We start from the raw sequence: 15515 nt of genomic DNA, 5'->3' as shown, positions 1-15515 counted from the left end.
ATCTGCAAGCTCATAGTGCTCCAGATCTTCTAGCAGTACTTTCCACCTGTCCCATATTTACTGTAAAATCCCAAAACATATGATGTGTTTCTGAATCTTTTGAAGCTGTCACATGAGTTTATGACACCCTTTCTCCTTCCTCAGGGGAAATGATGTCATGTGCCCTCATTAAATACATTTTCTACAGCTCCCCTGTTTTCATATACTGAGAGAAATCCTCCCCCTAAACAACACCAATACATTATTTACTCAGCCAGCTCTCCTTTATTCACCAGAACCTTCATTAGACAAGGCTAATGTCACTACACAATGCTGGTCTTTCTGGCTCTGCTCTTTGTACAGGTCTTCGTGTGTTTGGCCCATAATCCATTAGATCCCTCTGAGGGCTTATTACGCACAACTCTAATGCACATGCACATGCTTTACAGATGAGGACGGCCTGTCTCTGCTTCTCTGGGGCTTTCCCTCATTTTCATACAGAAATTTATGTTATGTGCATGTGAAAGGGATGCTATTATAATATAAAGGCAAATCAAGATTAGAAAGAACAACATTTTTTGGTCAATAAGAATTTAGGAAGGAAATTATAGTTTTATGACTTTAGGAATGACTGTAAAGACATTTATAATGGTACAAAAAGCATCTGTCTCTGATAAATGCTGCCTTTCACACTTTCAAAGAATCAAAATACAAAGAATCAAAAGATAAAAATATGAAATGGCATCGCCTTTTTCAGAATTTACAATAAAACAGGGTTCCCACGCTTTTATTAACAGCAGAATCACGGACTTTTTAAAGCAATTCATTTAAAATCAAGCACCTTTGTAATTATGTAGCACCATGAAAGTCCAAACTGTACTTAACATTTCACTTACACTTAATATTTATGTTAAAACCGTTTTAACAGTCATGTTCAAAGAACTTTAATAATAGTTGATGAATTAAATACTGATAATATTCAAAAGCGGTTTCTAAAATATGTGCATTATTTGTCCGTTTTTGACAGTTGAGTACAATTGTTGAAATAAAACCACCATTTTTATTTCAAATTTAATTCAAGCCCTTTCAAGGACCTGTTTGTTTTCAAGCACTGTCCAGGCCTTGAACTCATATGTCTGAAATTCAAGTACTTCCAAGAAACGTGAGAACCCTGATAACAGGAGAAAAGTGACATGATTTCTGAAGGATTTTCAAACATTTCAGACTGGAGTGATGATGCTGACAATGTTTAATAGAATATTTTTTTTCTGTCTATCAAATATGTCAAGCATTGGTGAAAAGAACAGACTTCTTTAAAAATATACGTATACAGTACTTTCTATTATATTATGTAATTTACATAATTATATAAAATATTAAACAGTATATGCTAAAATTAAAATTGTGTTTTGGTTTATTATATCATATCAGTGTGTTTGTGAAGGTCATTTAATTAATCATTTAATTAAATTAATAATTTTTGCCATTTGCATTTATTCTAGGAGCAATTTTTTAATGCTACATTAATGACCTTTTTAATGACCTTTACAGTGATCTTTCTAATATTACTCTTAATTGTAAATTACACTAGATTCACCTTGAATTTTGACTTGTAAAGAAAAATGGATTTAACTTAAAAGTGAAAGAGGGACATTAAATAATTAATATATATATATATATATATATATATATATATATATATATATATATATATATATATATTTATAAAATTATGGTGTGTCACGGTGGCGCAGTGGGTAGCACGATTGCATCACAGCATTTCTGTGTGGAGTTTGCATGATCTCCCCATGTTCGCATGGGTTTTTCCCGGGGGCTCCGGTTTTCCCCACAGTCCAAAGATATTTGCAATAGGTGAATATATATATATATATATATATATATATATATATATATATATATATATATATATATATATATATATATATATATATATATATATATATATATATATATATATATATATATATATATATATATATATATATATATATATATATATATATATATATATTCACCGGCCACTTTATTAGCTACACCTGTCCAAATGCTCGTTAATGCAGATTTCTAATCTCTCTAATAAACATGGCAGCAACTGAAAGTATTTAGGCATGTAGACATGGTCAAGACAATCTGCTGCAGCTAAAACTGAGCATCAGAATGGAGAAGAAAGGTGATTTAAGTGCTTTTGAACATGTGTAACTTACACATGGCATGGTTGCTGGTGCCCGGGCTGGTATGAGTATTTCCAGAAACTGCTGATCTACTGGGATTTTCATACGGTAACAGTCCAAAAATTTGTAGCCCACAATTACATGTTAGGGACAAATATTAAAATAAAAATGGAAAAACAAAGAGCAAAAATCAAGAGAAACTAAAAATATATCAAATTCAGTTGATTTTTTGTAATCTGTATTATAATTTTTATATATTTTTTTGCAATATTTTGTATAAACTTAAATGTATTATCTTTCTATTTCTAAAGATCTTCTGTGACAAATATTATTTTAATAAATAGATCAAGTCAAGTCGAATTTTATTGTCATTCCGCTACATGTGTGGACATCCATCTGTTTAATAAATCTGTTTTGTTCGAATGCAGCAAAATATATGAGCTATATTCACTAAGAAATGGATAAAAATATTCAGTTTCAAAATGGGCTATACTCATTTACACTTAGTACTGTATGTATATTTTATATATTTTGCATTGTTTACTTTATTTGCCATTCATCTAAATCGCTTTCTATCCCCTTGGGTTGATAGGCATGTATGTATGTACTTCTGTAAACCACAAAAAAATAAATAATTATTCATGTGTGTTTGCGCACACTTGGTGAATAAAGCTCAGATTCTGAATCTGAAAACATTTTCATAAAACTGTACATAAAACATCTTTGAAAATACCTGTGCAATATAGCACCAGGACAAATTGGACTGGATATTTAGTGAACTTTTTAGTGTTCTGAATACCTTGCAGTGTCCTCTGTTACACTGCTCCGTGTTGAACAGCTCACAATTAAGACACACCCGGTGCTTTCTGCTCCTCACGCTCACTGTCGGCAGCACCAGATCCCGCAATCACTTCCACATGTGACCAAAGCCACGAGAGCACAACTTCTCCAATTGGATCTCATTAAGAGCGGAAGCCGAAAGCACAAGGAGACCTGTAAGACAGAGTGAACATCACTGTTTTAGCTGTGCACTTTTCACTAAACGACTTCACAATTTGTTGTGGCATGAACCTGTCAAACATACAGTCGAAGTCAGAATTAACAGCTCCCCTAAATATTTTTTCCAATTTCTGTTTAACGGAAAGAAGACTTTTTCACAACACATTTCTAAACATAACAGTTTTAATAACTCATTTCTAATAATTGATTTCTATATCTTTGAGATGATGACAGTAAACAATATTTTACTAGACATTTTCAAGATAATAGTATTCAGCTTAGTGACATTTAAAGACGCAACAAAGTTAATTAGGTAAGTTATGGTAATTAGGCAAGTCATTGTAACCGTGGCTTGTTCTGTAGACCAGGGGTTCCCAAACTTTTCAGCCCTCGACCCCCAAAATAGCAATGCCAATGACTCATGACCCACAATATCCACTGAGGTAATTATAAATATAAAAAACCTTGCACACACACCAATAAGCCCAAATCTATTCTTTGTTTATTTATTTTTTTATGTATGAGTGCTGTAAATGTCTTAGAAAGTTTAACCTGGTGCCACAAAATCAGTCTGCTGCGTCTGACGCTATTGCTGTGTCTTTAATATAATGTAATCACCCCAAGGGTCGCAATCCAATAAGAAAAAAAAAAAATCAAATGCTGTAACTATAAACTACTATTTTTATCTTCAGTACACTGTAAAAAATAACGTTATTTTACAGGTAACTGTCTGGATTTTGTTTTACAGAATTTTCCAGATTTTTCATTATACGCTGAAATACCTGTTGTTTTACAGATATTTTCTGTAATTAAGAACTCTAACATTAAATTTAAAATTAAAAATAGAAATTGGAAACAAAAAATGTGGAAACAAAATTTTTGTCAAATTGTTTTTAGTACTATTGAAGATAGTAATCATTTGAGGATTAAAGTCAGGTTAATATTGTCAAATAATAGTCTATTGTTTATAGGCTGCATATATTTCATTTTATTTATATATATATATATATATATATATATATATATATATATATATATATATATATATATATATATATATATATATATATATATATATATTCATTCATTCATTCATTCATTCATTCATTCATTCATTTTCTTTTCTGCTTAGTCCCTTTATTAATCCGGGGTCGCCACAGTATAATGAACCACCCATTCCACCCGCCCTTCCAGCCACAACCCATCTCTGGAAAACATCCACACACACACACTACGGACAATTCACCCTACCCAATTCACCTGTACCGCATGTCTTTGGACTGTGGGGGAAACCGGAGCACCCGGAGGAAACCCACGCGAACGCAGGGAGAATATGCAAAATCCACACAGAAAAGCCAACTGACCCAGCCGAGGCTCGAACCAGCGACCTTCTTGCTGTGAGGCGACAGCACTACCTACTGCACCACTGCGTCGCCTAGATATATATATACATCAGTTTCTTCCAATTGTTTTTTTTTTTTCAGTTACTTTGTGGTGCCCCTGCTGCTGTTTTTTTATGATTTTTTTTTCAGTGTAGGTTACAGATAAAATATGGTAAATCTAATGGTTTAAAAAAATTTACTAGATTTTAGAAAATCACTAAGCGACCCCCACTTTGGGAGCCACTATTGTAGACAATTGTAAAACAAAAATATTGCTTAAAGGGGATAATACTATTGACCTTAAAATGTTTGTTTTATTTTTTTATTAAAAGCTGCTTTTATTCTAGCCGTGATAAAACACATAAGACTTTCTCCAGAAGAAAAAATATTATAGGAAATACTGTGAAAAAAAAATCCCTCGTTCTGTTAAACATCATTTGCGAAATATTTGAAAATGAAAAAACTCACGGGAGGAATAATTTTGACTTCATCTGTACATTCACAAAGAGTAAAACTTTGACCCGCGGAGAACAGTGGCTAATGCAGAACAGATGTTTTTTTTTCTTTCACACACACCTTTTACTCTGCTTCTATCTCTCTTTTATGTGATCCATCAACACCTGTTACTATAAAGCAACAGCGTTTTGCGGTTCGCGGGGTGAACTGCTGCACATAACTCAGTCCAGAACAGAGTAGCGGACTCATAAATCAATCCCCCTGCTTGAAACACATCCTACCAGAGGAATAATGGCTACAGTATGGAGGGTGTTAAAGAAAAAATAAATCATGCTGTTATAAAGTTATGAAATTCAGGTTATAAATGTCTGTGATGCATGTCATTTCCATATGATAGATTAGCTCGCGTGGATGGTCTTGCAAAGCCGAAGTGATATTCTGGATTGTGCCTTTTAATATAAAGGAAAAGAAAGAGAGAAGTTATACTCAAGGTTTACTATTGATAAAAAGATCTTATAGAATATTAAGCCTACAGCACACAGCTGATGATTCTTTTTCCCCAATTGTTTTCAATCGCAGCATGACAAAGCACTGAGGTTGCATTTACACAATAGTGTTTGTGCGTGTAGTCGCCTCACAGATGTTTTCACACTGCATGACTATCTGGGGTAGCATTCAGCCGCTGCTGTGTTTACACTGCAAGTTGGATTGGCGACAGGGTTTTACACTGCATGTTTATGTTAAGTTTAGGCTTATGGTTAGGTTTATGCGCTTCTACATGAGTGTTTTCCCACTATTTTTCCCATCGGATTTTGGGAATAATTTACGGTTATGGTTGGGTTTAGAGTCGGGGAATAGGTATCGATTACAATTTCCAACAAAAATGATGATCAACATAAATGTTAATGCAAGATCACATCGAACTTGGCAAAGTCATGATGTACGAGGTGAATGAGGTTATAAAGTACACTGTTCCCTTTGAAGATTTACTTGACGTGTCCTCGGGAGTTTGTTTTCCATATCAAAGTGGCGAAGTTGAACTTACAAGAAAAGGATGCAAGACTGAACTTTGTGTACTTAATATTGAGGGAAAAGCCCCAATCAGGGGTGCGTTTCACAAACGACGTAACTCGCAGCTGAACTATCATAGTACGATGCATCATTTGGGAAAAAAACTATGTAGTGACGAGTGTTTTCCAAAACCCATTGTTTCTCTGTCGCAGATCTACCGTTTGAACCACGTTAGTTTTAACGTAATACGCCAATAATGATGCTCTAAATGGTGCGGTAACAACTTAAGGGAAGAACCCCATATTTATTTCTGTGCAAGTTATATTGTTTTACACGAACATGCATTTGAAAAAAAAAAAACAATATTAGTTTTGGTTAAAACATGCACTCGTTTTCCATATTAACTGAAATATATGGCACATATAGAGCCAATGTTTCCTTTACAAATATTATTGAGAACATTATATATTTTACTCTAAAACATAAAATCACTTACAAAAGCTAACAGGTATTCTAATCAGTGTTTCCCCTAGGTTTACAGTTTTTGGGGGAGTCATGTGTTAGTCAATTTTGTCCTTTCGGTAGGACTGGCAAGGAGACTCTATAAATGGCCGTGTCACAACAGCCTGTTTATGCTGTCTACATATTTGACAGAACATTTTACGTAATTTTGGTTGACTTTTATTTGGGCAGAGTGAGAGCGTGAGACAGAGCTGAAAACAATCTACGGGGCTCTTTTACTGGTAGCACCGGTGCTTGAACCAAAAATGAATGAGCACCACTGCAAATTGAATAATAACGGATTTATTGTATTTATTGTATTTGAACAACATCAATCAGGACTAACAAAAATTAGAAACAACTATCTAATTATGTGATGACTTATTCATATTTGCACAATAATTGCAAAATGAATGTCTAATCATTTTAAAATATTAATGATGACGATGATGTGATAATGGCAATGAATAACATTTCTCATAATCATGCTGGGATGGGATTTCAGTTAAATCGCTTAAATAAGGTTCGTGGCAAACACAACTTCAATATACTTTCACGTTTTATTCTACGACATAACACATGAGTTACATCACACTCTTGAGTTTTTAAATCGGTTACGCTTCTTTAAAAAACGGTTGCTATCAAGTTGCTAAATGGGACTACAGGCGGTGTCTGAGACATTATACGTCATCGAGCTGAACTGGTCTGGAGCGCGGCTCGCTTGTTGTTGGGCATTTGGATTTCTCTGTTATTTAAATATTTTCATAAATAGTATATTATAGTTTGTAGAGCTTTTCTAATTGAGAATTCATATTGTGTGTAGATAATGCCTTTACTTGTAAAGACTGTCAAGACAGATTAATTTGTTGATCATTTATTTTAATTAAAGATATGGGGATACAGCTTACCAGTGCAGCCTGTCTCTTAGTAATGCAAATGTGAATAAATATGTACAAATACATACATATTAACTGTCATTTTAACGTGATCAATTAATTTTGTCATTTTTTTCTTCATCTGAACACATTTAACTCTGTTATAACTGCAGCATTTACACTCCTTAAAATGTATAGCATATATGACTGTATGGGCTACGTTTCGCTGTACTTCGTGACATAAAAAATATTGAATGTTCTGTGTCCATGATGGAACTTGCAGGCACTTGATAGACTTGCTCCTCACGCCTCATTTCTGTCGTCTGTTAAGGTAAGCGGGCTGTGTGCACGCGAGCGATACTTATTTAAATGTGTCTTATGATAATACTATGTAGGCACATTTATACAGTTTTAAAACTTTTACAACAACCGTAAAGCAAAACGGATGTATTTCCCACGAATAAACGATCCAAAAAGCACGTAGGTCTATGTGTTTTTGCATATATATTTGTTTATAATGTATAGCGTGGATTATAATATATTAAACCGAGAGAGTAAATCTTTGTCATGGACATTATTTCTAAAAAATAAGTTGTCTGTAGCAGGGTGGTGCTGACGTCACAGGCGAGCGCCTCGAAAGCACTGTAGTTCGTTTGTAGCCAAATGTTAGCCTTTCAATCCTTGCGTTTGCATTTAAGATCCAAAAGTGCTAAAAGTTGTATTTTCGTGTGAAGATTTTCCGGCTGGACAAAACGTGTAAGTGTTATGAACTGTGTTTGAACACAGAGCTTATTATTTGCAATCAACGGAAAGCCTATGGGAAAATCCTATGGGGATTTTATTGAGGGAACCAGTTTCATGCTAGCAGCCGATTAGCCTACAAGGTGACGTCATAGTTCCCCCACTCTAAATCAGTGGTTAGAGTATGGACGCTTCTACACTTCGAGTTTTTACCGAAAATAGTAAACCATCCGGGAACCTTTGGCATACTCTTTTCAACATACTATGATTTTGGACATACTAATTCTACTTTCAAACACTATTTAGGATGGATAATATGCGAATTGGGACGCAGCATCTGTTTTCAGGGCTCGAAATCTCCAGGGTAGTGTGGTCAGAAGGTGTAACCGTAGCAGAACGTATGCGTTTTAAAACTAAAACAGATTAGTGTAAACGGGGCCTTTATCTCGGTCTGCAAACTACAACCCACAACCAAACACATGTGACAAGTGACATGGAAACAACGTGAGGTCACACAGTATATCTTTTGTAATTAGCTACATGAGAAAGTAGTCCTAAGTGGGGTAGAAAACATAGGCCTACTTATTTTGCTCACCTGGGTTTTGAAGGGAATTACCAATTTCTCCTGAACTTTTTTTCTTTTTCGACATGGTTGTGATATTGCTCAGATGACACGTCAAACAGACACGGGTGCTCTTGCCAAATTTCCACTAGTTTTTCATAAATTTCTTGGGCCCAAATAGATCGAAAAGAAGCACTTTTAAAGGTGCCATATATACTGCATTGGTTTAATAACAAATTGTTCTCTGATATCTACATAGTTGGTTTATGGCTTTGGTACGATCCAAAAAATCTCCAGAAACGGTATTATAAATTTGTTACGTTATAAAATACTCCTAAAATCAGAAGGTCCATGACTGACCATATATGCTATACACAGACAAATATAAACCCAATCAGAGTAACTTTAAGTTATATTGCTCACCATATCTAATGTTGATAAAGGCTAAAATATAATTAAACTTGACAAAAGAGAGTGATAGAGATGTATGGCGTTGTATTTTGAAGCTAGTCAAAGAAAACAAAGCCAGGAATTAATACCAGCCTCTGCATGAACAGGTGACAGTTCAGCTGGTTGATTTCAGATGATTCATCAGTCATCATGTGTTTGTTGAATCATACGCATCAAATTTCACAACAAACACGATAAATTAACAAAAGATTTGACTAAACTTACCTTATGCCTCGTCGAAGTGGAGATGAATGAATGTGTAATCTGTAAATCTTGCATTTTTGCGTCCTGAGGCCAGTTTGAATGTGCCTCGTGCTGTCGCTGCCTAGTAACGCACAGTAAACAAATAGGCGCTAGCGTTTTCAAAATAAAAGTCCCACATAACTAGCAAGTGAAATGTAACAGGGTTTATGCCTTATGCGGAGCTAGTGTTTCTTCCCATACTGATAAACTTCCGGTGAATGGTTAATGTGACTTTTTTCCATTTTATACTGTTCGTTTACAGCATCGCTGTTGTAACGCAATTAAAATACAATAAGTTAAATAGACTTTGGCATTAATTTAGTTGCTCAAGCGTAAAACGAGGAGAGGGGACTGGATGCAGACCTGGTGCAGTGCAATCTGAGCTGCATCCAATGCTTTTTTATGCGCTCACCTAACCTAACCCCACCCCTAACCCTACCAGTCACAATGACGTCACTCACTCCATTTAGTGCATTGTGTCTGACATTGCATCGCTGAGTGATGCAATCTCAGCTTGCATCATAAAGGCTGCATCCAGATACTATTGAAAACGAGACGAAAAGCAGTTTACTTGCACACTACCGTCAGAATCGGCAGGCTAGCACAGAAGCTCCATTGAATATACTGGGGTAAAATAAATGTTCATATTATAAAGACATGGCGGGGGAAAATGTAATTTAATGCAGTGCTTCTTGTAAAATCTGAGACCCACTTTATGTCAGATATCAGTCAGGCAGTGGAGATCGCTGATTTTTAAAGAAAACAGACCTTAAACGTGCCAATTTTGTAATGGCATACAGTTCACCGGAAGTGCTTAACCCAAATTACTTACACATTAAAAGTCTTTTAGCATACTTCCGCATATACCCTACTAAGGTAGGAAAATTACCATTGTTGTATCACTATAAAACGTTTTTGCTTATCAAACGCAGCATGAGGCGTGCATTTTTTCTTCAATATTTTTTTAATTTGTGTTGTGTTTTTTTTTTTTGTTTGTTTGTTTGTTTGTTGAATTCCCATGATTCTGGTAACTGTATAACAGATTTGACCCAGGACCATGAAACCAATAAGTGTTGATTTTATTTGTATATTTTTAAAATGAATGCTGAATAAATCAGCAAAGCAGTCCATTAATTCAAGGTTTGTCAAACTATTTGAAAATCTGGAATCTTAGTGTTCAAAAATATCTAAATACTACAAGAAATTAGGCTGTACGTTGGCGCAGTGGGTAGCATGTTCGCCTCACAGCAAGAAGGTCGCTGGTTCGAGCCTCGGCTGGGTGAGTTGGCGTTTCTGTGTGGAGCTTGCATCTTCTCCCCTGTTGGCGTGGGTTTCCTCCGGGTGCTCCGGTTTCCCCCACAGTCCAAAGATATGCGGTATAGGTGAATTGGGTAGGCTAAATTGTCAATAGTGTTTGTGTGTGAATGAGTGTGTATGGATGTTTCCCAGTTCTGAGTTGGGGCTAGAAGGGCATCAGATTGCCTAAAACATTTGCTGGACTAGTTGGTGGTTCATTCTGCTGTGATGACCTCTGAAATAGAGACTAAGCTGATGGAAAATGAATGAATTTGTGTTGAACATTGCATTTTTTTCAGTGTGGGTGCCTGAAGTGTCCATCAGTTCAAAATCCTGCCTTCCTAAGGGCACTTCGAAGTGGTCAGCTTTGACAACTATGGTTTGGAATGACACTTCAATATGGTGGTTATTTCTGTTTCCACTCAGAGGGTGATAAATCCCATTTGAAACACACTGTGCTTCTAGAACTTACCCAAATCAATAATGAGTTTTCACTATTAGTCTCCAAAACCGTCAAAAGCGCTGTAAAAGTCTCTCACTCACCTCATGCGCTACATTAAAAGTCTCCTGAAGTCTGAAAGATTACTGTGAAGTCTAATAAACAGGGAATTATTGGACAGAAGGGTCAGCAGCATTCATGATCTCGTCATTGAACCTCACTCTGTCATATAGGCAAGTAAATGGGTGTGTTTGTAATATTTTGGCGGGCTGGACGGACGGGTTGCCAGAACCACAGGAATGGGCCACCCAGAGCGCTGGCGGGACACCGGTCTGAGATCAGGGAAACTGAGGGCAGACTGTACCCGGAGAGTGTGTGTTCAGCCACACGTGTACAGTAGTGCTGTTTAAAGTGTGTGTGTGAGTGGATGCTCCATTTGTGGAAACGGGATATTTTTAGGTGGTGGTTCTCCTCAGATATGTGTGATTTCACCGCTGGGGGAAATAAAACACATTTAGTGAAAACTCTAAAGGGGTCATTGAAGGAAAGCGGTGTACAGTGCAGTTTGGTGTAGAAAGAATTCGCACACTTAATTGCAAAATAATGATTAAATTAAACATGACATTTTTAAAATACTGTCCACTAATTACTATTTATTACAGTATTAGCCCATTTGTTTTATATTAACACATGCAGTGCTCAGCATAAATGAGTGCACCCCATTTTTTTGAAAATGAATATTTTATCCATTTCTCAGTGAATATGGGTAATATCTATTGATGCATTTGAACAAAACAGATTTAATAAGCGGATACATTTATTAAAATAATATTTTAATCACAGAACATCTATAGAAATGGAAAGATAATTCATTTAAATTCAAGCAAAATATTGCAAAAAAAATTACAACCTACAAAACTTCCACAAAATTTTATATATTTTTTGTTTCTCTTGATTTTGTGCTATTTTTAAATTTTTATTTATTATTTTTCTATAACACATAAATTTGGGCTACAAATTAATGAACAATCATAGTAAGTTATTTTGTTAGATAAGCTCCAGATTTGGCTTCAGTACTGACTAATCTAATGTACAGTTGAAGTCAGAATTATTAAACCCCCTTTGAATTTGTTTTTCTTTTTTAAATATTTCCCAAATGATGTTTAACAGGGCTCGGAAATTTTCACAGTATGTCTGATAATATTTTTTCTTCTGGAGTAAGTCTGTTTTGTTTTATTTCAGCTAGAAAAAAAGCTGTTTTTAATTTTTTAAAAGCCATTTTAAAGTCAATATTATTAGCCCCTTTAAGCTAATTTTATTTTCGATAGTCTACAGAACAAACCATCGTCATACAATAACTTGCCTAATTACCCTAACCTGCCTAGTTAACCTAATTAACCTAGTTAAGCCTTTAAATGTCACTTTATAGAATTTTTTTTCAATTCATCTTTATTTGTATAGCGCTTTTACAATGTAGATTGTGTCAAAGCAGCTTCACATAGAAGATCATAGTAAATTGAAACTGTCAGTTCAGTTTTCAGTGTTTAAGTTCAGTTCAGTTTAGCTCAGTTCAGTGTGGTTTAATAATCACTACTGAGAGTCCAAACACTGAAGAGCAAATCCATCGATGCGCAGCTCTACAGATCCCGAACTATGCAAGCCAGTGGCGACAGCGGAGAGGGAAAAACTTCACCAATTGGAAAGCGAAAGTGAAGAATTAAAAAACCTTGAGAGAAACCAGGCTGTGTTGGGCACGACCATTTCTCCTATGGCCAAACATCTTGTGCAGAGCTGCAGTCAAGGCGCTGGAGAAGCTGAACATCAGCGAGACTCGTCTGTCCCCGGAGCGTCAAAGGAATCAGTCTCATGCTCTCCATTCCTCAATGACCACCACAGCAGCTGCTCATGATACGACCTGGTCCAGGATTATGGAAACCTTAGGATCATCTCATCACTGGTCTTGGATCGAATCAGTGGCGCTGCATAGTCGACTTTGTTGTAAGGGTAAAAAAAGAAATCCGAAATAAAAATCTACATTGTACCAAAGTTAAAGAAATAACACAAAAATATTGGTGTATATATAGTAATGAACATTTTACTTAGTGTGAATGTAAAAAAAAAATGGATAAATTAAATTAAGTTAACAGGGTCAAAACAGGTACATTCAGGGCATCCAAAACGTAGTCGAAAACAGGCATAAGGTCAAAAACTAGGTGGTGGTCAGAACATAACAAACCTAAAGCCCGACTCACACTGTGCAATTTTTTTATAATCCTGAATGTTTGTAGCATCTCAAACTGAACGAACGTGGCTCCCATGTCACGCTGTAAGATCTCAGCTGTCATAAAGTCAGACTGAGTGACCATGAAGATGCATAAAACACGAAAGAAAAACGCCTCCGGAGTTTGACGTCATCCACCCGTGACACTTTCCCTATCCCACGTTCTGAAATGTTTCCTCACAGCAAATGTAAACAATCTGTAGCGACAATTTTGCACACGGCGTGTCTCAATAGTGAAGCCAGGAAGAAAAAAAAAACAATTTTGACATTTCCTGACATTTGAATTGTAAATTGTTCCATGAATCGCGTCATCAAATTCGAAGCTCCTATTGGCTCTTGGATCAACGTTCATCACAGCTGTCATACTGCAGGAAAGTGTGTGAAATCTTCTGAAACTGCCAGAACTTTATCTGAGGAAAAATCTGATCACAACTGGCACTACGTGGCTGTCTATGAACATGTCAAACCAACGATCAAAGATCCCAGATTTTAGCCTAATATTTCAGGAATCTTTTAGGATTTGCCAATTTTGTCTCAGATGACAGAATCGTGGCTGAAATCCCACAGTGTGAGCAGGGCTTAAGGTCAGGGACACAGCAGGCAAACAAAACTGACATGTGATGACTGCAAACAAAAACTCAGTCCTGAACTGGTGTACATGTGGTGCATAAGTAGTCCCAACACAATATCACGGCAAATCGTAACTTTTTGATTTAGTGGCTAATTCATACGAATTCGTACTATCTAATTCGTACAATTTAGTACGATTTGCTCATCCCCCAATGACGGTTGGGTTTAGGGGTGGGGTTAGGTGCCATGCCTCCTTTTTAAAATCGACTGAACTAGGAATTCGTACGAATTAGTCACTAAACTGACAAAACGTAAAATACTTACGTTTTCTCGTGAGATCAGGCTGGTAGTCCAGATGATCAGTGATGACGGGATTCAGCTGTGTGTGAGTCATCAGTGATAAACGGCAAATGGTGTGTGGAACGGCATGATGGGAATTGTAGTTCGTAAATGTGACATGTGTAGTTCACCAGCAATCAGTCTGGAGTGGATCACTGGTGATCATGACGTAAGTTAAGTTATACAGTACTTTGAGAAAAGCGAATGCCCTTCCATCCAACATGCAAGCTCCAGACAGATATGCCAACTGGCCCAGGTGGGAATTAAACCAGAGAACTTCTTGCTGTGAGGCAACAGTGCTAACCCCTGAGCCACTGTGCCACCTCCAGTAAGTTTTACAGTTTTTCCTACGGAAGTTAATGGTTACTGATTCAAATATCTTATTTTGTGTTTATAAGATAAATTTCAGCTGTAAAAAAATTACAGTAATTATTTTAAGCTGGTTCAAAGTATATATATATATTTTTAGTGTACCTCACAGACACTCCAGGCTTTATATTAAGCAGAAAGAGGATGTAGTGTAGTCAGGACTGGGTCAATGTGAACCTCCAGAGGCGAGTGTTCAGTTTGTGTGTGTCTCCTGTGAGCTGCTATAGAATTGCAGCAGAATAAGAGAGTTTATCCTTCTGTTTGTCTCCTCTGAGAGAGCATTCACTTCATCTCAGCACTTACAGCTTATAAACTTACCCGGTAATCATGTTAGCTTTCAGCTTCCCCCGTCTCTGGGCTAAAGAGACCTTTATAGCCCTATAATTGACTCTCTTTCTAAACCCAAAGAGAGAGAGACAAAAAGAGAAAACAGCCGGAAGATACAAAAAGACAAACAGACACTTAAAACTTAAAGGAGCAATGATGAAAGCTAAATCAATGAAAACAAACATTGTGTTGTGATATAAGGAAATGAAGGAGTCAAGATTCTGCAGACAATGGCTAAAATGAACAAGATATAATGAGATCAATAGCTACTGAAAAATAGACAGCTACTGAAAAATCCAGCTTAAACCAGCCTAGGCTGGTTGGCTGGTTTTAGCTGGTTGACCAGCCTGGTTTTAGAGGGGTTTTGGCCATTTCCAGGCTGGTTTCCAGCCATTTCCAGCCTGGTCTTAGCTGGTCAGGCTGGAAAATGACCAGCTAAAACCAGCTTGACCACCTAGCCAGGCTGGGAGCCCAGCCAAAACTGTGTTAGCATTTTCCAGCCT

The sequence above is a fragment of the Danio aesculapii genome, chromosome 13 (assembly GCF_903798145.1).
Source record: "Danio aesculapii chromosome 13, fDanAes4.1, whole genome shotgun sequence".
Taxonomy (NCBI): domain Eukaryota; kingdom Metazoa; phylum Chordata; class Actinopteri; order Cypriniformes; family Danionidae; genus Danio; species Danio aesculapii.
This window is presented reverse-complemented; position numbering follows the sequence as displayed.